We start from the raw sequence: 27,204 nt of genomic DNA on the forward strand, positions 1-27,204 counted from the left end.
AATTGATTAAATGAGCATAGGGCTAGACACATGGTGATAACTCAGTGGATACTTAATTGATTTTTTAAAAACTGACTTTAAAACAAAATGGATTTTCAAAAATTGAAAAACACTTGGTTAAAAATTTTTTAAAAATGTTTCAAGAGAGATTAAGATTTAGAATTTCTAGTGTGTAAATTAAGACATTTTATTCACTTGATCTTTTAAGCAGAGTTTTGCAAGACATGATAGGCCATGGACTATATTCATAATCTGATATTAAAATGTTCTCAAAGAATTTATTCTTCTATAAATTATTCAGATGGAGTAAATAAGAAGGGTTTACGGGGGGTGGTCAGTGGCCTGTTGACTTGAATATCTTACTAAGCTTTAAATATGTTTTTTTGAAGGGTAGATGTTGGCTTAAGGAATTCTTAATCAGTGTATGGAAATGAAAGAATCTGGAAAGCTTCTGCTTCTTTACAAATCTATTGCACATAATGAGATCAGAGGTAGACTGTGGTGTTTGGAGACAGATGTGATTTTGGCAACATTGATCAGAAGGTTGAGTTTCCTGCTTGTGTCTCCACCACTTGGAATATTGTGCCCTAGATGTCTTACTTATCCTGTCTCTTTCATCTTCTTTTGCTGACTTATCCCTATAACACTTCTTCCTAATTGTACAGATTTACTCTGAGAATTGAATGTTCTCAAATGTGAATGAAACCTTTTTATTTAGCTTGCAACATACTTTACAGATGTAAGATGGTAGTATGAGATGTCACATTGAAAAAGTGTTTTTTAGTGGCAAAGCACACACACACACACATATATATATTTAAAGATTTTATTTATTTATTCATGAGAGACACAGAGAGAGGCAGAGACATAGGCAGAGGGAGAAGCAGGCTCCTCTCCTTGTGAGGAGCCTGACACAGGACTCAGTCCCAGGACCCTGGGATCACGACCTGAGCCAAAGGCAGACACTCAACCACTGAGCCATCCAGGCATCCCGCAAAGCATGTTTTAACTTCAATCAATTTAGTCTGGCTTGAGTAAAGAGAAGGACAAATCTACCTTCACAAGTGAACTAATTAGACTTTTTAAAGTTTAAGTTTTTGGTTAAAATTTTTACATGCTGCTGAATAAAAATATTCAGGAAAAACTTGGCTTTTTTTGGGGGGGTGCCTAAATGATCCTTCTTAATGTCTTTCAGATATTCCTTATTAAAATTTTTGAACTGGACATACATAGTTAATCTCTATTAACTATGGGAGCGTTGTATAGTAATTTGATCAAGTTGCAGGATACAAAATACACAAAAATCTGTTGCATTGCTATGTACTAATAACCATCAAAGAAATTAATAAAACAATCCCATTTACACTTGCATCAAAAATAATAGAATACCTAGGAATAAATTTACCACTAACAAAATTTGATTAATCAAATTCACTTTGAAGTGTTAGGGAATCAGTGAAATGCTCTAGGGGGTGGCAATTGTGACTGGATCCACATTTCAGGAGAAAAATGACATTTCGTTTTGTTGGTCTGCACGTGCAGTGAATCCTCAGCCCTGCAGTGGGGGCCCTCCAGGGATGTTGGCACACGCAGCTCATCAGTGACAGCCAAGCTGTCGTGAGGTGACTTCTGAAGGGGATGGAGTTATTGCTGCGTGTACTCTAAGTGTACAGAATGGGCTCTATGATCCAAATCCACTTAATCCACACTGAGAGGGAAAAGAGAAGGAATTTGATTCCAGTGCTTAATTAGCACATTAATCATTATTAATGTAACTATTAGAGTTTACCTTCAAAGTAAACGAAGTTTGTTTTCATGTCTACGTTTAGTCCCTCCTGCCATTTATGTCTCTGGTTACAAAACCACATCTCAATAGTGTTTCAAAGAACTGTATTTTGTGCCACCTGGTCCCTGTGAAACTCTTGAATGAACGCGGTACTCCATTCCTTACTGTGGTTCAGTTGTTGCTTGGATCCTAGCCTACAGGACCACTCTTCTTGAGCAAGTGAGTAGGCAGGCAGCATTGTATGGGGGTGAAACTGTAGGGATTTTGAGTTTGTAGTTTTGATGCCTTGGTCCTAAGATTTCGTAGTTCTTGACCTTGGGCAAGTAACAATCTCTTAGAGCTTTATTTTCTTCATGTATAATATGAGAATAATATTTACTTTATCAACATGCTGTAAAGTACTTAGCATCTGGCACCTGGTGAGCCCCAGCAGAGGTTCGTTCAAATTGTGTTTTTATGATTTAAACCAGGCATTGTGTGATTGCAATTTTGAGAATAATTTTTCTGAGTTAGGGAGCATGCAATTGGTAGACTCTTATTATTAGGGTGCTTGTTAGTGAGAAAAGGAAGGATGACCTTGGGTAGTATGGCTGAATGGTAGGCAATTCAAGGGCTGAAAGGGAGCGAGTGTTAGGGCTCTTTAAAAAGTCAGTCAATGTCTGTTACTTGAAAATGTGTTCTGATTGAAAACACTGAGTTTGTCTGATTGTGGATTTAAATCCTTATAGGTGACCATATTGAGAAAATTACTGACACTGGTATTCCACTTTCTCTTACATGCTGAAATCTGTTTCTCTGCCAGTGCAGACTTCATCTCTGTCTTTTTGACTGAGGGGGAAAAAGATCCCCTTTTGCCTTTTCTAGAATCTGTCAACACTTACTGAATTGGGTGAAAGGTTTGAGCTGTGAGGCATTCCTCTGTGGGCCGGAAGGACCTGAATCCTCTAGGTGTAAAGCTCTCAGTGCTGAATTCTTAGTGGAAGAATGTGTATGGTATTTGTGCACATTAAGGATTGATGTTTCTTGAGCTGAGTAACTTTGAACAGTACAGAAAGAAGTGAGAAACAAAAATCACTTGTCCCGTGGGTTCTTCCAATTCTTACTTCTCAAGTGTGAATAAATCATCTCTTAGGAAGACCATACTTTCTCTATGAGTGAGGGTCGAAGTGGTCTGATACTTGGAGTAAAAAGATGGAACAGGGATCTGGGAGTCTAGATAGCTAGCCTCCGGTTCTGGCTTTGCTATTGTATGATTGTGATACCTGAGAAAGGCAGTTTCCTTGTTTGGCTTCAGGTTTCTTTTTCTTTTCTTTCTTTCTTTCTTTTTTCCCCCCTTTGTAGTTAGGGGCTGTAGGTGATCTCCAGGGTCTTGGGTTGGAAGTACCTTGGTGCAGTGTTCTGGAAGGGCACATCCTTAAAGCATTCTCGTAGGTTGTTATTCTGTCTCTAATGGCTGTTTCATTCAGCCTCAGGTTGGCTTCCCTTCTAGAGTAGAGATGGGGAACCCTTTGTTTCCAAGGCAGTTTTGAACAACTTAATATTGAGATGCTTTTCATGTTATGTGGATTCCTAGGCCTCTGATAGTCCTAATTTTATCTGTCTTTCATGCAGTAGATCTTTAGATACTGAGCAAGAGCTATGTCCATTTTTTCCAAGTTACACTGCCACAGGTCTAACCATTGCTCTTCGATGTAGTTTCAGAGCTTCAGAGTCATGCTAACTTTTCTGCAGTGTTCCAGGTTTTCATTGTCACTTTTGACATGTAGTTGGAGAAGCATATAGTACTTGAGCTAGGATGTGACCAGCACAGGGCATGCTAAGAAGGTTTAAAAACTATAATTTAATTAGCATAGTCCAAGTTGATTTTTTTTTGTTGGTTTCTTTCTTTTTAAAAAATTTAAATTAAAAATTTCAAGTTTTGTTGGTTTATTTTATAGACAGATTTGTGCTGTGTTGAGCATGTAGCTGTCATCCTTGGAGTTGTCTGTCACATAAATTGCTCATAGGTAAGGCCTTATGTTATAGATGAACAGCTTATGTTTTTAGCTCCAGGGCAGTACTTTACATTTAATCTTGTGTGTGTGTGTGTGTGTGTGTGTGTGTGTGCGCGCGCGCGCGCGCGCATGCTCATTGTTTTATGTCTCATCCTTGTTCTGAACTGCTGCATTTTCTAAACCTTCCATCTGCCCTGGATATTAGGGTATCCCACTGGTTGTTTTCTCATTCTCACTAATCCTGTCCCTGAGTCCATCCCAAGTGATTGATGAAAATGTGGACCAAAGCAAAGCCAATTGGAGACTCCTGTGTCAGGATGCCAGGGTCTATGTTCCTTACATTTGACTGGTGAGGACCTGTCCTTGTGGTTCCAGGTTCTTATCAACATTATATGTATATTTTAAGGATTTTATTTATTATTCATGAGAGACACAGAGAGAAGAGAGGCAGAGACCTAGGCAGAGGGAGAAGGAGGCTCCCTGCAGGGAGTCCAGTGTGGGACCAGACCCCAGAACTCTGTGTCATGCTCTAAGCCGAAGGCAGGCATTCAACCACTGAGCCACCCAGGTGTCCCTCAACATTTTATTTTTTAATCATGGTTGGATGTAATTTGTCTTGATTTGAAGCCTTCAGTTACAACAGGTTTCCCATTAAATTAACATCTTCTATCTTGAAAAATCTGTATTTGTAAATTTTTACTTTCATGTGCATTTGCACTGCTGGTGCTAGTGGCTCTTTTCTCAGTTCTTGTGTTTTGGTTAGGTTAGCTTTTCCTTAAGTGATCTCCAATAATACTGCCTCTTAGTCCCCATCTTGTTTTTTTCTTGGCATTCCTGGTCTTCCTACTGCTTCTTGACTTCTGGAGTGCCGGTAACTTACTATTGTTTAAACAAGGGGGCTCGTGGATCAAGAGAAGGAGATATCCTAATGTTAAGAAGGTTTCTGATCTTTTTCTGGAGGTACCACTACAAGTATACACCAAGAGTTTTCAAAAGATTGTAACTTTAGACAATTTAAATATGGTCTTTGGGGAGGTAAAGTTTAAAATGCAGTTCACTAGGAGAATATACTGAAATCTAATTCCAGAAATTCTGAATGCTGTATGTTGAAAAGTATTTTTTAGAAAATAAAGGATGTATAGATAATGATGAGATAGGTTAAAAATAAGAATGAAATTTACCTGGCAAAGAGCTGGTAAAAACATTAGTATGAGTGCGTAAATGTGATAGTGTTGCATCACAAATACTGCTTTGAGGTCTCTCTGTAGAGCCGAGCCGTCTGAAGAGAAATGTCAGAGTTTGACATGGAGATAGTTATGTTTTGTACATTGGAACTGCATATTTTGCACTTTGGAACTTGTACTTTGTAATTGAATTTCCTTAGTTGCATAAATTTATATGACCTTTTCTTAATTTGATAATTTACAAATAAAGCTTTAGTAGAAATGTTTCCACAATATCACTGTCGGAATGTTCCATTAAGCCAAGCATTTTACAATGATCAGCAAAATGAGTCCCCCTCTCTCCTTGCTGCCAGTTCTTTTGTCTTCCATTCCCCCATTACCCCCAAGTAAGTGCATATCTGATATCTACTCTCTTTTCTCACCCAAGCTCCAGGAGTAAAAGGAGATATTGGAAAAAGCATTCCAGAGGTCTTTTAAGGATAGAACCAAATTCTAGGAATTATTTCTTACTATTTTATCACTCTGAAAATATGCTTTATGGAACATGTATCCCAAGTAATGGAAGGAGTTATTAGAGATTTCTGTGTTTGAGGTGCTCTTTAGTATAAAGTATTAAGCAGTATTACAGCACACAGCACGTACAATAGAATGAAAGGACTTTATTCGTGAGGATTAGAAAAGATAACTTGTACTTAACAGTTTAGGAACAAGAACATTTGGGGAAATGGAGGATTAAGTGGTGAGAATGATTTTGAACATGTATCTATAAATGCTTGAAATTTTAATGTGCTTATTATTTACAGGAGAACTTTTAGAACTACAATGGAATTTTGCCATTATATCACTCATTATCATTGGAATTTTGCTTTAGCTAGATTTGGGTCACAACTAATATAAACCCTATATCACTTGAAGTACTATGAATGTAAGTCAGACTTTGGCAACACAGATTCCAGTAGATGAATCTCTATGAATATAGGAAATACTGTGTCCAGTCCATATGAAGGTGTTTTTAATGATTAACTTTCTGCAGAGAACAAGATATTGTATGGTTTCTAGATTACAGTGCTGTAGGGGTACCTGTGGAAATTGGAACTCTAATGGGATTCAGTTTTATTAAATACATAAGGTTTTGCAACTTAAAGGTTAACTATCCAATTGCACCCAACTTAGGAAATTCAAAGTTATTATTCTCACAATAATTGTTACTTTGTCCCCATGGACAGATTTAGAATTTGCATTGTTGGGCATAATGTATAATTTATACTTCAATATATACAGTTGAGTCTTGTATCTAAATGAATGAGGGAAATTAGCTTCGTTTCTGTATATACTGTAATTGGGCAGCATTCATTAACCAATAATGATTTGAACATACATATACTGTGTGATAGGGCCTGGGGATATAGAAATGAACAAATAAAACAATCCTTGCTATTATGTTGTACACATAGGTAATATGGAGGAAACACATGTATCTAACTCCATGATCTCATAACATTAGGGGAGTAATTGTGCATTGCACTAAGAATAATATGCTGTCTACAAATGATCTCACTTGCCGAGTTTACACATCTGATGTAGAAGAAACAAAGATCTCAGACTTAATTGAGGACACATGTGTTTGGTATCTTTCTTGAGGTAATTTTAGTTCTCAAAGACTATCTTGAAACTATCAGCTGGACTTATTTTAAAAAAAACCTGTTCAGTTTTTTTTAAGGTTTTGTTTATTTATTCGTGAGAGACACAGAAAGAGGCAGAGACAAGGCAGAGGGAGAAGCAGGCTCCATGCAGGGAGCCCGATGTGGGACTCCATCCCCAGTCTCCAGGATCACACCCTGGGCTGAAGGCGGCGCTAAACCGCTGAGCCACCTGGGCTGCCCAACCTGTTCAATTTAGGCAGTAATTGAAGGTCGAGTGATTATTTACTGGGGTACTGTTTTCATATTACCAAAAAATTTAAGAGTTTTTCGGGTTCAGAACTCTTAGGGCTGTTGAAATTACGTTATTGTTTAGAAAAATAAAACTAAAATGCAAAAAAATGCCCTGGAATTTCTAAACTGTGTGACTTGTGGTCAGTCCCATTTCTCTTGATATGGAGCAAGGAGCCATTCTAAATAGGACCATTCTAACCCGTGTTTAGTCATCAGCTTCGGGTTTTCACAGACTAACAAGTAAGATCACTATGAACCCTCTAGCTCCTTTAGTTTTTACACGGGTGCATTCACATGGAGAGCCAGGGAAAAGGAACACTTTGTCACTAGACTCAGAAAGTACAATTGGAAAGGAAAAGAGAATATTTGAGTGAAACCAGAAGAGAAAACACACATGTAAACAGGATTCTGGAATCATACAGAATAATGGATACTTGGACTTTGTGCAGGGGAGTTAAAAACGTTTTTGGCTAATACAGATCTCTGTCATAAAAGGAAGCAGTTTTTAATGCTCAGTTCATAGTTTCCAATCTTTTGAGCTTCCTGGTATTTAAGTAATATTTTTGACAGTGAGAGTAGTTAAATTATTTAGACATTCAGCCCCTCAAGTGTATTTTCTAATTTCTTCCCATAGATAGTATTAGCTTTTAGTCTTTGCTGAGAGATGAGTTAGGTATCCTCAAAGTCTCTCTATTAGCCATCTTGGGAAGTTTAAAAAAGTTATTTTTTATACCATAGGGAACACCCCCTTGCCTCCTCCTTTCTCCTCTGTCAGTGGAATTCTTAAAATGATTGCATTTTAGGACTTAATTTTTTTTAAAGATTTTATTTATTTATTCATGAGAGATGCACACACACAGAGAGGCAGAGGCACAGGCAGAGGAAGAAGCAGGCTCCATGCAGGGAGCCTGACATGGGACTTGATCCTGGGACTCCAGGATCACGCTCTGGGCCGAAGGCAGGCACTAAACCGCTGAGCCACCCAAGGATCCCCCAGGACTTAATTTTTAAGCTAATAATGGTTATAAGGCAGATAGAAAACTTCAGAGGGTTTCTAACACCCTCCTGAAGGTCATAATGTTGCCAGCACCTCTAAGCCATGGCTACCACCTCACAAGGAGAACTCCCATCTCTCTGCTGTCTTTGGTTCAAATTTGTTGTGGGCAGCAGACCTGAAGGTAGACAAAGGCAAGATTGGCTTTAAAGAGGAGACCTTTACAGCCACTGTTCCTGAGACTACTACTGTTGCTCTTCTCCCAGTAATTGCCTTTTCCTTTTTTGGGGTTGACACATGGGAGAGAGAAAGTGAAGTCCAGAGAAAGATTCTCATCACTTCCTCTAGCTGCCCCTTGTTCCCTTTATGGTCCTGCCCAGTCTACTCCTTTTATTTACAAACTACTTGTTTACAAATCAGAGTCACCTAGGAAGGTTTCTTTTTGTTTTTGTTTGCTTATTTTTATTAACCAGGTAGTTTCCTGGGCTCTACCATTAGCTGTTAAACGTTAAGAAGTCTGGAGTTTGAATCCTGAAAATGTGTGTATTTCTTGAGTTATGCTGATGGTGCTTTTGATGTCTGGTTAGATTTGAGAATTATGGGATAATTCTCAAATCTAAGAAATTCCGAGTCCTAAGTCATAGGTCCAGTGGTACTTGCAACATGACAAAACCACGGGTTCCAGGGGTTCATGAACTAAGAGCTAGAGTTTCAAGGAATGAAAGAGTATTTGAACTTCTCTCTAGTCATCCTGTTGTGGGTAGTTTTTTTTTTTTAGTACCATACTTAAATATATTAGCTGTGTCCTCTTTTGTATTTGTAAATTGATGGAAAGCTCCATTTGAAGATGTGATGGGTAAGCTAATAATCCCCCTCCCCTAAAAAAAGATGAGACTAATAAACTGTATACTTTGTTTATATAAATGGATACCTAAGCACATTTTTTCCCCCTAAGTACATTTTTTTATAAATAGGATCTACATTGTTCTTCATAATCATCCATCTTTCCATTAGTGGAGTGTGGTCTTTTCTTTGTTTCTTTTATCTTTACATTAATTTGAAAATTTTACACATGTATTTTGATGGCATTTGTCTTTAGCAGTCTTCATCATCATTGGGAGGCTAATGGAGTTTATGAGGGGCTGACTCCTCAGGGAGGAAATTATGGGAAACGTGGGAGAAGATGTGAGTTTAGAGATTGGTATTCTCTTGTTGGGAGGATATTCCAGATACAGGAAAATGTGAGTGAACTCAACAGGCATTTTTTTTTTTTTTTTTTTTTTTTTTTTTTTCAACAGGCATTTTTGAGAAACTGCAGGCCCTGCTCCCATGGGGCCAAAGTGTAGGCTCCTTGAGAGAAAAGAGGAGAAAAGTAGATTAGGGGCGGAGTGTCAGGAGCTTTAAAGAATTTCTGTTTGGACTTTATTCATTTCTGTTTGGACTTTATTCTGTGTGTCATAGTTCTTATAGGGAAATGGACTCAGAGTTTAAAATACTAACTTCATAAGTATAATTGTAGCACCACATTGTAGAAGGATAGTCTTTGATTTGAATTATATTTCAGAACTTTAGAAACTTCGTATGTGCAGATACATGCCTGTATCACACAGAGCAAATACCTTTAAGGGCTTTCTCCTGACACATACTTTGTGGTTCTGTGACTGGCAGACAGATCCTGAGAAAACTGGCATTTAGGACTAATGAAATAAATAACCTCATCATATGGAGAATAGCCTGAGCTGCATTCAGATCGTTGCCTTTCAGAGTGTGGGGCCTCTTCCTGCTTTCAGGGGTTGTTTTCTCCTCCTGCTCCTTGCCTCCTGTCTCCAGCTCTCCCACTAACATACAGGGACTTAATGCTTGAAGGTTGTGTCTTCTTGCTATCCCTCTTGGAATATTCCTCTTGGAACTAGTTGCCTAACCTTATGAGGTCCTGTTCAAAATTGGGTTCTGCTGTGTTTTTAGCAATTGATGAAAGTTGCATATTGCTATTTTTGCACATCTTTGTACACTTGAAACCATTTGTATGCTTAATAGTTTGTATACTTAATAGAATAAGTTTATTAATACAATGGTATACATAAATATAAAACCTTGAAATTTCATAGAGACCTCGGTAATAATCTTTGTTTTGGAAAGAAGGTCAAAGATGAGTTGAAAGGCTTAGTTTATCCTCATCTGTCACCCATTTTTCTTTATAGAATATTCTTTAAAGGATATATTAAAAGGCATGATTGTCTATAAACAACATCAAAATTTTGCTTTAACAGTGTTTTCAACATTTGAAATCTTTCTGGTAATTATATGAAGTCTTTATGAAGACTAAAGTACTTGCCATAATTGGTTGAGAGTAATGTTTCTGAATTGATACTTATTTTCAAAAAGCTACTTTGAAATCACATTAGATACTATTTCAGTATGATACTTTAATTTATCCCAGAATTCCTGAAAAGAATTTAGTTTGGTTTAAAAATAAACACAACTTCCCAAATCTGAAATGTAATTATTGAAACCAGGTCTCGTCCATCATCTATGAAAAAAAACACATCTTACTTTCTACTAGATTTTAAAATGATTACTACAATAAGTGCTGCATGAAAATCCTATGAAGGAAAAAAAAAAAGAAAATCCTATTAACCTCGTAAACATAAAATAATTTGGTAAATATAATAAAGGTAACATTTCAAATTGAGGAAAGATTATTCAGTAAATAATGTTGGTACTAGTGAGTATTCATCTAGGAAAAAAAGTATAAATTTCACAAATATTGAAATGTGAAACTAAAAACATAATAGAATAGGTATTAGAAGAAACCACAGGAGAGTTCTTTTATAAACTGCATAGGAAATGACAGTCACTGTATGATGCATTAACCAGAAGCTACAAAATAATTGATAACAACCCACCTATATGATAAACTTCTGTGTGCCAGAAACTACCAAAACAATTCATCAGTCTGGAAAAAATATTTTTTTTTGCAACTCATTACAGACAAAGGCTAATTTCCTTAGTATATAAAAAGCTCCTTCAAATTCATTGCAGACAAAAAGTGCTTTCCTAAAAATGTTTCTTACAAAGCAGTAAGAAAATCATACCCAATAGAAAAATGGACACAAGATTTAACAGTTCTCAGGCTCTTAAGTGAATAAAAAGATGCTCAACTTCATTCATATGAGAAATGTAAATTAAAATTACATTGAGATGGGACGCCTGGGTGGCTCAGTGGTTGAGCATCTGACTTTGGCTCAGGGCATGATCCTGGAAGTTCCAGGATCAAGCTCCCTGCATGGAGCCTCCCTCTCCCTCTACCTATGTGTCTGCCTCTCTCTTTGTGTCTCTTATGAATAAATAAAATGTCATTAAAATTTAAAAAAAAATTGAATTACATTGAGATAACCATTTTTTAAAAATCAGATATGTTTTCCAAAAATAAAAAAGCTTGGTAACAATGGCCTGACATAGAATCTGGGATCTGGGACCACTATGAAATAAAGGAGAGCCTCTTCATTCTGAGTGGAGTGAGGGAAATAGAATCCTACACTTCTGCTGGCTGGTTACAACCTCAATGGAGGGCAGTTTGCAGGCACCTTCCAAAATTATAAATGCATGTTTTCTTTGACCCAGCAGTTCTCCATGTAGCAATTTATTCTAGAGATATAGTCATACAAGAATTTCACTGCATCATTATTTGTAGTAGCCAAAAATTGGGAATTACCTAAATACTCATATACAGGGGATCAGTAAATCAGTTGTGGTGGAATTCCATGCAGCTCTAAAAAAGAAGGAGAGCCAAGGAGAGAGAATGGCACGTGTGGTGTTCACCATTATGTAAAAAAGGGAGAAATTAGGATACACACTAAACTACTTCTGGGTGAATACAAGGGAAATAAATCACATTCATTTTCATGGAATGAGAACCAGGATAACCGGGGCACAGGGTTGGAGGAAGATTTTGTCACTCTTGTTCTTTTTGTGTCTAGACCATTTGAAGATATGATCTCTTGAAAAAAAAAATTCTAAGAAATAAAGGTCTTGAAAAGATTGAACATTAAATACTACTTTTAATAAAATGTTTTAGTTTCTTTGCTTGAAAAGTAGCATTGCTTTAAGGGGGGGGGAAAAGTGGGCCGTTTAGGGGGAGCATGTGTGTTTAATTTAATTGCTTCTTCAGCGATATTAATAATCAGTCAGTTGTGATTTGGTGCAAGAATATATTCAAACCCCGTAGGAGACCGAATTCGGAAGTTTGCTTTGAAGTTCCGAGAAAAGAAGGGGTTAAAGGTGTGATGCAGGTAAAGGAAGGGTTAAGGACATTATGCAAGCTGTTAAGTAAAAAGGAAGTGCATTACAAAATGCTGAGCTCAGGAGTCTGGCTGCCAGCCAAGCCTGTGCTTTCTTCACTACAGCTGAGGGCTTTCGAAGCTTCCCACCAGTGGGTTTGTCTGAACTGTTTAGGAATGCGGCCGCGGTCGCCAGCTGACGTCAGCGCCGCCGGTTCAGCCGCGGGCCAGGGCCTGGGACTGACAGCGCGGGGGGCGGGGCGGGGCGGGGCCTGCGTGTGACGGGGCGGGGCGTGGGCGGGGCGGGGCGGCGTGACTGACAGCTCAGCAGGGTGGCGCGCGAGTTTGCGCTTCCTCCGTGTAAATACCAAAATCTGATGCTTTTCCGTGTGGTAAGGTGAGAGACTTTGTTTTTTGTTTTCGCTTTCGGAAGCTAGCGCTCTATATTGCTTCTTTTTAAATAGCAAAAACTCAGTCAAACGTTTGTAACTTCTATACCAAATTGTCAGATTTCAAGGGCCATTGTGTTTTTGTTTCTTATAGGGAGAAATAGTAAAAACCATGGCAATTTTTGATGGTAGAGGGGCTAGAGAGATGATTTTTCTGGATAATGAGGTTCCTTACTTGTTTGTTTGTTTATTTATTTTTACCTAAAGTCCATTTTATTTCAGAATTGTACCAGAAAGAAATTGTAAAGGCTCTCAACTACAGATCTGTAAATCACAACACCAAAAAGAAGAAATGCTATGTGGAACACTGCCGAGGTTGGATCCAGTTATGTCACAAACACCTTTGGGCTTGATAGGTTTGGGTTATTGTTGCTGATCCTTACATTCTTAAAGAAAAATAGGGACTTTTTCCTGGTTGCATCTTGCAAAGATCAGGTTTAGTGCTGCATTTTCTCCCCTTTTATCAGAACCTTCTTTGGGCTAAGACAACATGCATAGCTCTGAATTAGAGGCTCAAGTGCTCGGCCTTAAATTGGCAATTCCATAGAACTTAAGAGTGTTCTGAGTTTGTAGATAGCATTGTAATTATTTATTTTCTTTTTAAAGCATCAGGCTACATATTAAGGACTCGTGTTTTTTTACTTAAGTATCTTTTGGTGATAATAATACATCTTATGAAGGTTAATATAAAAAATAAAAAACTATAAGGCATTCCAAATATTAAGGTTCTTTCATTGAGCACATAGAGTATCCAGAGGTATATTTGGCATATTCAACTAACATTCAGAAAGAGGTTATGAATTCTTGCTTGGTCACCAGTTATATGACGTTGTCCACTCACTTTTGACTGTACTGTGGCTTGGTTTCACCAGAGGGAAATGCTTTTAATTAGTGCCCCCCATTATGAGACTCAATGCGCAAAAGGTTATTATCAAAATATAAAAATTCTGAGCAATGATATAGTATGGTTGAGCTCCCTTGGCAGCAGAAGAAATGAGCCCTTTATAATCTCTCTGTCTTCCTGCTTGTCTGAAGCACCTAGCACTGTTGTTGTGAGGCCCTCACTGGGCTGTTCTGTGTTGTGGGAGTAGAGTCTGAGCACTTTGAGTGTGGATTTGTTTATTTATTTTTAAAGATTTAATTTATTTATTCATGAGAGACACACAGAAAGAGGCAAAGACACAGGCAGAGGGAGAAGCAGGCTCCATGCGGGGAGCCCGATGCAGGACTCGTTCCCAGGACACCTAGATCATGATCTGAGCCAAAGGCAGGTGCTCTCCTGAGTATGGATTTATTTATTTATTTATTTATTTATTTATTTATTTATTTATTTATTTATTTATTCTGAGTATGGATTTAGAATTAGAGTTTTCTTCTTTGCTTTTATAAAAATAGTGACCATTTTTTCTAAGGACTCCTTCAAAATAATGTCAAAATGCTTATTGTCTTATTGAATGAGTCCGTATTTGGACTCTGTAGAAGAAAAGTATGACTTAGTAAATCAACTACTTTTTAAGCTTTTTTATTACCAACCGAGGTAAGCACATTTTAGTTTATAAAGGATGGAAATACGGCAAAATTTCCTGTGCAGCAGTCTTGGTGTTACTGAAGGAGGAACCCCTTAATTGGAAGCTTTTGCCCAGAACTGCAGGTTTTTGTTTTTTTTTTAAAGATTATATTTATTCATGAAAGACCGAGAGAGAGAGGCAGAGACACAGGCAGAGAGAGAGAGAAGCAGGCTCCATGCAGGGAGCCTGATGTGGGACTTGATCCCAGGACTCCAAGATCATGCCCTGGGCTGAAGGCAGATGCTTCACCGCTGAGCCACCCAGGCATCCCTGCAGGATGTTTTTACTGCCCAAATACTATGATATATTTTAGAGGTTTCAACCTTGTCGTCAATAACCCTTTAAAATTACTTTTGTCTAGTTAATTCATGTTTTAAAAGATACTATCACAAATATATTAGCATTTGTCACTACTGTGTGTTACAACAACAAAAAAAACCCCAAAAAACCCAAGAGCATTATAGCAGGCAATACTGAACAGCCTCAAATAACCAATATAACCTTACTGAATTGATTTGATTCCAACCCACAAGAAAACAAAACAACTGTTTTTAGCCTTGTAGCTTACCCTTAGGAATTTTTTAATTTCTATTGGATGGTTTAATATTTTAGGGAAAACACGTGGATACTTTTATTGCTGTGTCCAATGAACCAAGGGACTTGAGACTGGGACCCCTATACTGAGACCTCATGATTGAAAGAGAAAAACCTCACAAGAGAAAGTTGAGCTACTTTTTTGTGCAGGGCAAGAGCGGTTGGATAGGTCAGAGTTGGAACCATCCTACTTCAGATCTGGCATCTGGGACCCCTGGGTGGCTCAGCAGTTAAGTGTCTGCCTTCAGCTCAAGGCATGATCCCAGAGTCCCGGGATCAAGTTTCACATCGGGCTCCCTACATGGAGCCGGCTTCTCCCTCTGCCTGTGTCTCTTCCTTTCTTCCTCTGTGCCTCTCATGAAGAAATAAATAAAATCTTAAAAAAAAAAAGATCTGGCATCTGATGGATTTGGAATGGAGTAAGAGGAAAAGCAGCATCCTTGATGTGATCCTTTGAAGACTGATGGCTCAGGAATAGTGGTGTGGTTTTAAGTATGTTTCAGGACTTAAGTTTAGACTCTTCCCTTTCCTTTGCTTCCATATCACTAAAGAGTGATATGAAGGCATTTATTGTTTACGTTATTTGAAGCAACTGGCCTCACATTTTTGTCTTAATTTTGGTTAGTGTTTTAACTACTTGCATATTCCTTTTATAGGCTACTTCTTGGTTTTTTTGAAATGGAATCAAGGAGAGCAAGTTCAGCAATGAAAAGATTGTCAGAAGCAGAAAAGAAGCACATTGTGCTCAATTTTCAAAACTCTTGTTAATCTCTGTTTTTGGTTCCTAAGAGCATTGCTCAACAATCTGTTTTCTTAGGAGTATCTATCTTGAATATTAAATTTAAAATGGTTTATTGCAAATCTTCTCTCTCTGAGGCTGGTTTCATATATTGCTTTTCATTTTGTTGTTGAAGATGTTTGTCATTACAATTTATTTTCTGTTCTCATTCATTCATTCTTTTCTCAGGTACTTTTTCAACAACCGCTATGTGCCAAACTTTATGTCAGGTGTTGGTTACATATTGCCAAATAAAAACAGTTCTCCTGCCTGATGGGTCTTACAGTCTAATGGAAATGAGAAATACTAAAGTATGTGTGAAGAAAGGTTTTTTGGGGGGAGGGGAAGGACCTGACCCATAGAAGGAACTAGCATTGGTTAGTGAAGTAGAGGAAGATGAGGAGGGGGAAGTGATGCTAGATAGAGTAGGAGAAATGAGCAGCAGCGCAAGATCCTGTAAGGTGTTTTTAAGACATTGTAGGTGTGAGAAGCTTTTATTCTGAGTGTAGTGGCAAGCCACCCCGTGGCTGTGTGTGGAGAATAGGTTGGTGAATGTAAGAGTGGAAGCAGGACACCCAGAGGAGAAGATAAGGTGGTTGCAGTAGGCCAGGCAGAGTTAGCTTGTGCTTTTGTGGGCTGGTGGAGATAGAAGATAAGTGGACAGATCAACAGGGTTTGGTTTTGCTTTGAGCAGCTGGATGGTGCCTGTTTACTGGAAGGGCTTGGGTATGACAAAGCAAGGTTTTAGCTTGGCACCTAAGTTTGAGCAATTCAGCGAGGTCAGATAGGTAGGGTGGCTGAAATCTTTTTTTCTTTCACTTTGTAGGATTAGTTACACTTTTAAAATTTGAAGATACTGGGACGCCTGGGTGGCTTGGCAGTTGAGCGCTTGCCTTCAGTTCAAGGCATGATCCTGGGATTGAGTCCCACATCGGGCTCCCTGCATGGAGCCTGCTTCTCTCTCTGCCTGTGTCTCTACCTCTGTGTGTGTGTGTGTGTGTGTCTCGAATGAATGAATGAATGAATAAATAAATATATATTCTCAGATTTTTTTTTATATTCTCAGATTTAAAAAAAATAATAGCAATATATAAATTAATATTTAACATTATTTTAAAAATAAAATAAAATCTGAAGATTCAGGATTTTAACTCCTGCCTGTTCGGCATCCTGTTCCTTCAGACTGAGTTACTTTATGATAGATTTCTATCTTCTATGGGGAAAGGTGAATACTTTGTAGTAGATAAAATGGCCATAAACAACCCCTGGACTGAGGAACTTGACATGAAAGTACTCTGCTATGCTCATGAAATATGATTGGAAGGTAAATCAGGTAAGACTGTTTGTTTCAGAGGAATGAGCCCCCAATGCCAATTTTGATTGATTGATTTTTAAGTTTTGTTTTTGCTTATTTTTTGAATTACTTTTATCCAAGGGATTTTAAGTGGTTTAGGAAGAAGACTTAATAAAATTACAAAATAGAAATAAAAAACAAAGAGAGATATTTATCCACTGATTAGTTTATGAAAATTAGAAATAGCATACAAGTGTGTTTTTAGAATAGTGTTAAAATCACATTGTTCCACCCTCAATACATTTTTGTATTGGATAGAAGATTGAACAGTTACTGTTTATCTTTTTTTTTTTTTTTTCGTTTCTGCAGAGGATGCCATTGACCTATTCATAATAGGACCTGCCATTGGTTTGTTTTTCTGACATTGATATGTACAGATATATTTTTTTAAGACTTTATTTATTTATTCATGAGAGACACAGAGAGAGAGAGAGAGAGAGAGGCAGAGACACAGGCAGAGGGAGAAGCAGGCTCCATGCAGGGAGCCCGACGTGGGACTCGATCCCGGGTCTCCAGGATCACACCCTGAGCTGAAGGTGGCACTAAACCGCTGAGCCACCGGGGCTGCCCTGTACAGATATTCTTGTGATTCTCTGTTAAAACCAGTCACACATTTGTGATAGAGCCACTTAATAAATTTATGGCTGTGGAACAGAACAAATAATGCTTCATTTGGCACTTTTCTCTAAGTAGTTGAGATACATGATTATAGAGATTACATTGGATTGGGAATGCTATTTATTAGTCTAAGGTAACACTTTATTGAATCTGGCTATATGGCAAATAGGGTCATAGGGAAATAGAACCAAAGGTGTTTGGTAACAGAGACAGTTGACCCACATAATAGAAGCTACAATAAAAGTTGAATACATTATGTCTTGCTTTATACTAATCCCCTTTCTCTGTACTATTTTCTTCAAGCTTTAATCCTCACAAGAGGGCTGTGAAATAGGTAGCATTTGGATCCTCATTTTATAGATAAGGAAACTGGATTGTGGGGAGGTTATTCCTCATTTAAGAATGTAGAGCTTAACAACATACGTGAGTTGAGACTTGGACTCAAGTTTGGATCTAAAGCTCATGCTTTCCATCACTGTTGTCTGTGGTTGGAACAGAACCAGCAGTCCTGTGTTTCTGCAGGCTTTTCTGCAGTCATGTGGTACACAGAAGTTAACGTGGTGGAGCTCAAGTAGGCTTTCGCTTCTTACTTTAGAAGCCAAAATGTATGAAATGGAGTCTTTAATTTGGAGGTCCTTGGTATGTTATAAAGGGAGTGTTGTTTTAATGTATGGCACAGGGGGATTTGGGATAGGGATACTTGCTCATTCCTATATAAGACTGTTTGTTGTTGAGATAGATAGGAGATGAGAACTGGGATTGGCCACAAAGATTCTGGGCCACATTTCTCTACAACTCACAAAGGTCACACAGTTAGAAGGTAGTATCACTAGTCACCTAAAAGCCATCTTTCAGTATATGGTGCTGGATGAGCTTGAGTCAGTTCAGGTATATACTGTATTCTACCTCTGAGGAAATAGAATTTTTGTTCCTCTTCATCCTCCTCCTCCTCCTCCTGTTTGTTTTCAACAACTGAGAACTTTAAGGGCAAAAAGCCTTCATAAAAAATTTACCAATGAAAGGTAATAGAAGCTTAAGTTATTCAAGATAAGCTTATCAGGGCTTGGGATACCAGCAGCCTGATTTTACTATAAAACCAAAAGCACAGATCATAATCTTTGTCTAACCTTCTTACGTGTGGGTTGGAAAGAGAAGTATGCAGATTGTAGGAATCACTGAGGACAGAAAGGGCAGATAGGAATAGGCTTACTGCACATGAGCTTGTAGAACAAAAGGCATTTCTTTGTTGCTCAATGAGTCCAAATGCTGGGAAGGAATATAGAAAAAGGAAACAAAAAGGCTTGATTCTCACAGTGCTATTCTACTTGCTCATACCTCATGGAGCCCTTCTTAAGATGTGTCAATTCTGGTTACCCTCGGGATTTTCCTACTAGTGAAACTTCTCTTCTTATAGCTTCATCTTTTCCTCCCAGAAACTATGAGACTTCTTGAAATTTTTAATAAGAATTTTAGATACTCCAGCAGTAATTTCTAGGAGCCACAGCTTCTGATATGCTGCTTTTGATCTTTTCTCTTGGGTGATTACAAACCTGTCAGGGCTTATATACTTCTGATTGCCTCCTGGAGGTGTGATAACATACATTTCTTAATTCTCTCAGAGCCATGAGTGACCAGCAAGTAGGCTTTTCAGCCAGCCAATTAGGGCCTCTTGCCAGTGAGATTAAATCAAGGCTTTCATCCCCATAGGTCCATCCCCATGGGAGTGATCTAGGGTAGCTTTGCTACGTCCTTTGGCCTCTTCTAGCCCAGTAGCCCTAGCTTGCAGTCTTTCCAGGTACCATGCTTGGATTGCAAGACAGAATACCTAAAATGATGGATGGTCAAAAATCAGTAAGTTACTAAGGCTGGAAAAACATAAAGCCCATGTAAAAGAACAGAAGTTAAGGGAAGTGAACAGCTGTGGAGAAAATGAATGAGAATGATCAACTGAAGAAGTCAAAGAGTTAATGTCTACATTTGGTTGGATTAAGTGAAACTAGGTTGGATCTGCTATTGTAGAAATGAAAAGGACCAGTTCATAAGGCACTTACTGCCTATCTTTGTTTGCTAAAGTGTCTTGCTTTGGTATATATTATCTACATTGAACAGATTTAGAAGATTAGTAAACTAAAATTATTCAACTATGCCAACTGAGTGCCATCTAAGATTGCTTGGGTACAGTTTCCAAAGTTGATTTTTTGAGTATATATTGATCTAAGTTCCAAAGAAAGTCTTCACATAGGTAGAAAAGTTGTTTGTTATTCTCACATGCATATCTGTCTTAGATATTGTTAGAAGTCACAGAATTTCAGTTCAGAATTGCTGAACACGGGAGCTGGAAAGGCTGTTGAAAAGGGTGTGAGTGCAGTGTGTGAGTAGAGTTTAGAAGAAATAAAAAGCAAAAACTAACCAGAAAATGTCCATGTAAGTATGTGCTTTTCTTAGCATTCCAGGTTGTTAACAGTATAATTAGATCCTTACCTCTTAAGAGTGTACTTTTAAATTTGTACAGTTAGGAAGGATTTGTGTTTTGAAATATTAGAAATGAATGTCTTTTTCTCTCCTTAAAAACTGGTATACTCTGAATTTTGAACAGTGGGTGGATTGTTCATCTTTGAATTTTTGAAGCAGATTGTACATCTCCTAGGTTTTGCTATTTATGTGATGTTTCTTAATGGGAGGCTCTGAAAAAGATATATTTTTAAAAAATTTATTTATGATAGTCACACACACAGAGAGAGAGAGAGGCAGAGACCTAGGCAGAGGGAGAAGCAGGTTCCATGCACCGACAGCCCAACGTGGGATTCAATCCCGGGTCTCCAGGATCACGCCCTGGGCCAAAGGCAGGCGCTAAACCGCTGCGCCACCCAGGGAGGGATCGATCCCTCTGAAAAAGATCTTGAGTCCAACTGAAAGCCATTGAGGATATTACAGAAGAATTGAGTTGGTTTTTTAAAAAAGATTTATTTATTTCAGAGAAAGAGAAAGAGAGAGCGTGCAAGCAAGCTATGGAGAGGGACAGAGAGAAGGAATCTCAAGCAGATGCCTCCTGAGTGCAGAGACTGACTCTTGGCTTGATCTCACAACCCAAGATCATGACCTGAGCTGAAACCAAGAGTGCATTGTTTAATCAACTGAGCCACCCAGGTGCCCCAGAACTGAGTTTTAAAACCCAAGTTCTGAGGTGATCTAATCATCCCATCAGTTAAAAATGAGAAAACTGAGGCAATGAGAAATTAAGTGGATTATAAAGAACAAAATAGTAGCCAAAGAATCAGAATAAAGACTCTAGGCCTTGACTTGTAGTTCAGTTCTGTTATCAGCACCAGTTAAGTGCTTTGAACATGGGTAAAATTAAAGGAATAAGATATGACAAGTGCTTTTGTTCATGGGAGTCATAAAACCTATCTGGGGGTTTTGAAAGTGCCAATACATATATTTTTCATTTTAAAGATTGATTGATTGATTGATTGATTTATTTATTTATTTATTTATTTATTTATTGGAAGGCAGAGATTGTGTGTGTGAGCAGAGACAAGCAGAAGGGGGGAAGAGAGGGAGGGGAAACAGTCTCAAGCAGACTCGGTGCTGAATGTGGAGCCTGATGCAGGGCTTGATCTTAGGACCCTGAGATTGTGACCTGAGCCGAAAACCAAGTTTGGGCACTTAAGCGACTGAACCACCCAGGCACCCGAAAGTATCAGTAATTACAAAACAGAGGCATTTGTTGCCAAACTAGTCTATTTTATTTAAGTGAAACCTCTTCATACCCAGTGAGGTGAATGAGATGGGAAGACCCAGAAACAGATATTTCCTAGGGAAGTGATATGGATAGTGCTAGAAGTGCAGATGTGATACTTTAAAGGCACAGGCAAGTGGGTGGCCTGTCCTATAAGATGTTCCTTTAAATTCTTTGGTGTAAAGATACAGCATTATTAGAGAAATAATGGCTGGTTTACTAAGACATCTTGTTTTGCACATCCATCACCTCCTGTTTATAATTTAGTTATAGTTTCCAAGCAGTGATAAGCTCTTTTTTTTTATCCCCCAAGAAAGCTATTCTGACGTATAGAATAGAATTGAGTTCCTTGCCCTTCATAGTTGATGCTATCAGCAGGTCTGGACTTTTACAGTCACTCATTAGATTTGGCTGACCAGAGAGCTTGCAAAGATTGAAAGATTATTCTGTGATTATCTTTTGGTCGTATTACTTTTGATGGTATCACATCCATTCTAGTTCCCATGAACTACTGTTGTGCTCTGCACTTGATATTTAGTTGATTTTCTTTTATATTTGTGCTTAAGTTTACAACAGTGAGGCATTAACATTAAGCTTTGCCTTCCCATTTTCACTCCTCTTCTAGAACTGAGTTACCCAGTAAGCTAGCCACTAGCCACACATGACTATTTAAATTTAAAGTAATTAAAATTAAATAACAGTGAAAGTTTGGTTTCTCAGTTAGGCATTTAAAGTGTACCATAACTGCAGGGAGCTAGTGGTTACTGTAAGAACAGTTCAGGGGTATAAGAACATTGCTATTATCGTAGAAAGTTCTACTAGCACTGGTGTAGAGTATCATTCACCTGGTGTAGAGTATCATTCATCGTCCATACGATGCACAGCATTTGGCATTATCATTATATAGTGTGTCAGACAAGTTGCAGCAGTGGAATGGGAGCTGGCTGGGGTGTGGAGTGGGGTAGTGTGTGAGGAATTGTTCTTTGGGTCAGCATTACTTTGAATCAGTCTGACTTGGTCACTGATTATTAAGAAGCAATTACAGAGATTGCATTTGTGCTAGTTTCTTACCTTAGATTGGTAGAAATGAAGTATATGAGGCAACCTTCTCTTAGTGAAGAACACAAAATTTTCAGCAAGTGATACTGCTCCAAATCAGATGGCACCACCCAGATGGTAGGTTTCACTTTGTTTATTCCAACCCTACATTCCACTGTCATTTGGATGGTTATCTATGCATTCAGCTCTGCACAAATTGTCCAAGCCAATGAGCCTTCTGCCCAGAATCATAAAGTGAAAGCAAGAATGTTAGAAACCAAAAACATTTCATATGTTTAAAAGTTCAGCTTTTTGTTTCTATAAAATTTTACCCCAGTCTGATACTGAATTTTGACACTAGTTGACAACATTTTATCCCTCAAAAGCCACCTCCTGCATGAACCTTTACTGTCCCCCACAAATGAGCTGCCCTTTCTCTGTTCTTCAGAACTTTACTTATGCCTTTGTTATTACTAGCCCTTTCTTTCTCCATTACTTGCTTCCGTTAGTGCTGGCAAATTTTGAAGTAGGCAGGGTGCCTCTGCATTGTTAGCTCAAGACTACAGTTTTTGAAGGGTAAGGACTGTCTTGAGTAAGAGGAAGTAAAATTTGCTGTGCGGGCTCTGATGGCAGACAAGATTGAGGGTGGAAATTAGAAGGATATGGACTTTTATATGAGGATTATCTTTTTCCGTCTTTCTGAAAATAAACTTAACTGCTTAAGTGTTTGAGCTGAGGGTAGATAACTACTTTACCAGGGATGTTGTTACAGGGATTAAGATACATGGCAGACGACTCGATTAGGTCACTTTGTTGGTAATTACTAGGTTGGAGAGAATTAGGATTATATATATATTGGGAATTTGAGGACAAACCCAGGGAGAAAACAAAGATGTGGAGCATATCTCCTGAGGGTGGGAGACAGAGAGGGAGCCAGGACTCAGGCCTTGTCTGAGAGAGCAGATGCTGACAGGAGCTCTTGGCTTTCTCTTCCGAAACTCCACTGCCTCTGATCCTGAGCTTCATCTCCACCATTTCTCAGGATCGTGGGAGCAGGCTCCACTTTTGGATCTGGCCTGGCTCTAGTGCCAGTAGCCTATCCGTGCTATGGGATCACTCTTGTTCCGGGAGATAGTATGACATCGTGGTTTACAAGTATGGATTTTGGAGTCAGTTTGGCTAAGATTGAATCTTGACTCCTCAGTGCAACTTTCAGCAAGTTAATTAAATTCTTTTGTGTGCCTCAGTTTCTTTATCTGTAACTATACAGGAATATCTGGAAATATCCTAGTTTATCAAAACTCACATCATTGTAAGAAGCACCATTGCTTTGCTCTAAGAAAAATATATTATCCATTTAATTATGACACATCCATTCCAGGGAGATTAAAATAGAGGAAAAAACCTACCTGTTAGGATTGTTCTGAGGTGTAAGTTGGTATTTACAAGCCACTTATACTAGTATTTGATACAAAGTAAGTGTTCCAGGTGTTAGCTGGAACACTGCTTACTGTTAAACCTGTTCTTTTTGGAGCAGTTGATGTAGTCATCTAGTCAGTGTTTAGGAAACATTGTGCATGAAAGACACTGTAGCTCTAGACCACGCTCCTTGCTCTTAAAAAACCTTATATTCTAGGTTTTTTTTTTTTTTTTCCTTTTTTTTTTAAATTCTAGTTTTGGAGAAACTCAACAGAAAGAGAAATCCTCACACGACCCAAAAATATGGACTTCATTCTTTGGCAGCAGAGCATAAGGAGTAAGACTAACTTGGCTCAGAGAGTCGGGAAAGGCTTCCTTGAGGCTGTGGCATTTAAACTTAACCTGGACGCATAACAAAAGGGCTCACCGGAAAGCGGAGGCCATCGGAGAAGGGTGGTTCACCCAGAGGAAATAGCATAGGTAAAGGCAGAGGACTTAGCATCAGCATGACTGCAAAGTTGGGGGTGGTGGTGGCAGCAGAAAATCTCAAGAGGTAAGCTGCCCCACATTGCGAAGGGCCTTGTGTGTCAAGCTAGGGAGTCTAGACTTTACATTCTGTCCAGTGGAAAATGGGCAGAGAACTGGCGATTTTAATCCATGGGGTGATGTGAACAGAGTAGCTCTTCTTTCACTCTCCTGTTATTATACGGTTATCCCTTGTGGAGCAGCAGCTGCTCTTTTACACTCAGCCATGGAAGTATGGAGACTGCGCTTAAACCGTTCTTTGACACGGGTATCCTTCTCTGTCACGGTGAGGCTGTTCAGGCTATTGTGTGCTTTCCAAGGTTATAAAATGAGAATATAATGAAGCCCCTTTTTCATAATCCTATTTAAAGACAAGCACTGATTTACCAAACTAGGTGTCAGAACACTCGTGATGCATATAGACTTTCTATGTTTAAAACTTAAAAATACGATAATTTCAAAACTGCAGAAAACTTGTCTGAATAATAGACTATTTGTAAATTTTTGCCTTTATTCACTTAACATTTTAGTTTATTTTCTTTATCATTGAGCTCTTTTTCTTCCTACACACACACACAGGTTTTTTCTGTACCATTTGAGAATGAGTTTCGTGGGGATATTTTCTTATGAAACCACCATAGAGGCAGTACAGCTGTTATCTGTAAACTTACACTGATGAAACTTTTAAAACTAATTTACTCTTTATATTCCCGTTTTTTCAGTTGATCCAATAATGTTCTTTAGAGGTTGTCCCCGGCCACACCCCTCTTTCAGTAACAGGACCCAGTCTAGAATTAGGTACTACATTTAGTTCTCTTTCTTAAGACTCCTTTGATCTGGGATATTTCTAAAGACCTATTATTTTTGGACAGTTGACATTTTTAAAGAATAGAATCTTCCCTCTATTTCCAATGGGATATTTCTTACTTGGTTTTCTCATGATTAGATTCAGGCTAGGTATTCCCTGCCACAGAATGCTCCGAAGGAATGTGTTCTGCCTAAAGTATCACATACGGAGGCACGTGAAATCCACTGCCCCTCCTTGGTGTGGTGTTCTTTATGATCATCACTTGGTCAAAGTGTTTTTCCAGTTTCTTCACTACATAGTTACTATCTTTCCCCCTTGAAACTAATGAGTATTCTATGGGGAGTATGAACAGAACCTTCTCATCAAAATTTCCCCCAGACTTGGCATCTACAGGTGATTCATGCTTGAACTAATCTTTCCTATTATAGTTGCAAAATGTTTAAATCATATATATATATATTTTAAGTTTGATGGTGTTTATAAAAACTCTATACATATATTTCTTTTCTAGTAGTAATCAAACTATTTTAATAAAATTCTTATACACTGTTAAAGACGTTATGTTTACAATGGATTCTTTCTGGCTCAGTTAATAAAAATGGGATTTGGGGGCTCTTGGATCAGTTGGTAGAGCATATGACTCTTGATCTCTGGGTCAAGAGGCTCCACGTTGGGCCTACAACTTACTTTTAAAAAATGATATTTTATTGTCCATTCCACTTTTGTCATGGTGAGAATTCCTTTCCAGCTACTGATGATGGCCTCCTCAGTTCCTTTTTTTTTTTTTTTAAAGATTTTATTTATTTATTTATTCATGATAGTCACACAGAGAGAGACAGAGAGGCAGAGACACAGGCAGAGGGAGAAGCAGGCTCCACGCAGGGAGCCCCACGTGGGATTCGATCCCAGGTCTCCAGGATCGCACCCTGGGCCAAAGGCAGGCGCCAAACCACTGTGCCACCCAGGGATCCCTCCTCATTTCCTTTGTACCTTGATGATGACTCCTGGACAGGTTAGGTAGGAGCTTGGTAGATATTAATATTATCGTTGGAGGGGACTGGGAACATAGGAGACTTACATTCATAATGGGCAGTATCTAAGGGAGCTCTAATTTATATAGGACTTTCTTAATCTTTTAATATATTAGTGTTCTAGTCATTTTCCTTAGCAAACCACCATTTTGGTGATTCTCTTATGCTATTTTATTTTCAGAATTATAGGGATACCAGAAATACATGAAGAGTTAGAGAATATAGTCATAGTTCATTAAATGTCTTCATATTGTTGTAACCTCTTTTGTTTGCTCCAGCTTTTTACATTTTGGTTTTCGTTTAAAATACATCTTTTTTTTAACTTTAAAATGTACTTTACATGTTTGCTTTCTGGATAGCTTTGTACTTTTTAATGACTATGGCCTGTGCCTCTCACTTTGACTAACTATGTTACTCTTTTCGGAGGAGGGAAAGGAAATATTGTGAAAGATTTACTACAGGTCTGTTGCCACCATTATAAAACCAGTTCTCAGTAATTTAGAGAAAAAGTTACTTCATTTCTTGGGTTTGTTACACTTTTATCATTTTATGTTTTGAGATGGCAGGGGGACTAGCCTCAGTTAAAAACATCCCCTGTTGGCAGCCTGGGTGGCTCAGCGGTTTAGCGCCACCTTCAGCCCAGGGCCTAATCCTGGAGTCCCGGGATCGAGTCCCATGTCGGGCTCCCTGCGGGGAGCCTGCTTCTCCCTCAGCCTGTGTCTCTGCCTCTCTCTCTCTCTGTGTGTCTCTCATGAATAAATAAAGTAAGTAAAATCCTCCAAAAAAATCCCCTGTTTATGCCTAGAGGGACGGACGGTGAGGTGTTGCTACTCATTTGAGGTGCAGGTGAAACATTTAGTTTGCATGAAGCACTGCTTATGCAAGGAGGTTTTGTTATAGAGAGTGATGATGTGATGCTTCTTGCCTTAATCAGATGGCATGATTATCTTTTTTTTTTTTAAAACTGGATAGATAATAAAGAGCTCATACTTTATTTAGTTGCTGGTAAGTATTTTTTATTATTTTCTTTTTTTCATCATTATAATTATACTCTTTAATCCCCATCACCTTTTTCACCCTTCACCCTTCATGCCGCCCCACCTCCCCTCTG

The 27,204-nt window shown here is 38.4% G+C and overlaps 1 protein-coding gene across 2 annotated transcripts in view; it reads left to right on the forward strand.

Moving 5' to 3' along the window:
- Positions 1-27,204, forward strand: part of ZSWIM6 (zinc finger SWIM-type containing 6) — a 196,573-nt gene that overhangs the window by 60,985 nt on the left and 108,384 nt on the right. The gene's annotated exons all lie outside the window — the stretch shown is intronic.

This window comes from Canis lupus, chromosome 2 (genome assembly GCF_003254725.2).
Source record: "Canis lupus dingo isolate Sandy chromosome 2, ASM325472v2, whole genome shotgun sequence".
Classification (NCBI taxonomy): domain Eukaryota; kingdom Metazoa; phylum Chordata; class Mammalia; order Carnivora; family Canidae; genus Canis; species Canis lupus.